The sequence below is a fragment of the Phoenix dactylifera genome, chromosome 3 (genome assembly GCF_051530095.1).
Source record: "Phoenix dactylifera cultivar Ajwa chromosome 3, Ajwa_hap1_PhDact_Kaust_v1.1, whole genome shotgun sequence".
Taxonomy (NCBI): domain Eukaryota; kingdom Viridiplantae; phylum Streptophyta; class Magnoliopsida; order Arecales; family Arecaceae; genus Phoenix; species Phoenix dactylifera.
The window spans coordinates 20,147,080-20,148,416 of NC_143192.1; the positions used below are offsets into that span (position 1 = coordinate 20,147,080).

At 43.0% G+C, this 1,337-nt stretch overlaps 1 non-coding gene across 1 annotated transcript; it reads right to left on the reverse strand.

The window, feature by feature from the left end:
- Positions 1-265: 265 nt before the first annotated feature.
- On the reverse strand, positions 266-371 carry LOC149767968 (small nucleolar RNA R71). Its single transcript, XR_016400081.1, has one exon. It is a non-coding gene; the product is annotated as a small nucleolar RNA R71 (small nucleolar RNA).
- Positions 372-1,337: the final 966 nt, after the last annotated feature.

Here is a 1,337-nt window from a genome sequence, read left to right on the forward strand (position 1 = left end):
TCTAGTGTGATCGAAATGCTCCCATCTTTTTATGGGCTCACCAACGAAGACCCATATAAACACTTAGATGAATTTCTTGAGATTTGCACCACTGTCAAGATTCAGAATTTCACTGATGATGCTTTGAAACTTAGATTATTCCCCTTCTCCCTTAAAGATAGAGCCAAACAATGGCTGAATTCTTTAGAAGCCAACTCGATTCGTTCTTGGGATCAAATGCAACAAGAATTCCTAAAAAAATACTTTTCCATAGGGAGAACGAACCAGTTTAGACGTGCCATCACAAGCTTCTCCCAAACTGAGGGAGAAGAATTTCATGAAACTTGGGAGAGATTTCGGGACCTAATCCGTAAATGCCCTCATCATCAAATACCTAAGTGGCAGCTAGTGCAATATTTTTATGACGGATTGACTGAACGAAACCGTCAGATGATCGATGCTGCATGCGGGGGAACTTTTATGCTTCAAAATGAGCATGAAGCATGGCAATTATTTGAAAATCCTAATGAAAACTCCCTCCACCATGCTTCCTGTTCTCGTCAAGTACCCCCGAGTTCTCAAAGAAAAGGGACCATTTGTGAAATAAGTCATTCCATGGACCTGTCTAGCAAGGTAGATGCATTGTCCCATAAGATTGATCAATTGATGATAGGAGGACATATCGTTAGCTCGTCCCAAGCACAAGTGTGTGCTATCTGTTCTAGCCCATCGCACCCTATTCATGAGTGCCCCTCGGCACCCCAATATCCCGAAGTCGTGCAAGAATACATCAATGCTGCCCAAACACAGCCCAGACCGGGTAATGACCCATTTTCCAAGACATATAACCCGGAATGGCGGAATCATCCAAATTTTTCTTGGAGGCAGCAAGCTTCGAATAATGCCCAATCCTACTCCCAAAATTTTCATCTCTACCGTCCCTCAACTCAATTTCAACACCCTCCTCCTCCAACCCAAAGAAATACAGCCTTTGAGGAGAAAGTGTTGACTGCCCTTCAAGGTTTGGAGACAAACACATAACTATTGCACTTTCACACGCAATCAATTGCTAAGCAAGAATCCCAAATGGGTCAACTAGCCAATGCATTAAACAAGCGAGAGGAAGGTAAGCTTCCAAGTCAACCAATGAGTAATCGTAGGGGACACAATACGTGGCTCAAGAAACTTGACTAAATCATGAGCAAGCCAATGCTTTGACTACCCTTAGGAGTGGACGTGTGATAGATAATAAGGTTGGGGAGGGTAACAACAAGGAAGATGAAGAAAAGGAGAGGAATGTATCACATGAAAACCCAAAACCTTCTTCAGTTAATCCACCATCTGCCACAACCCACATT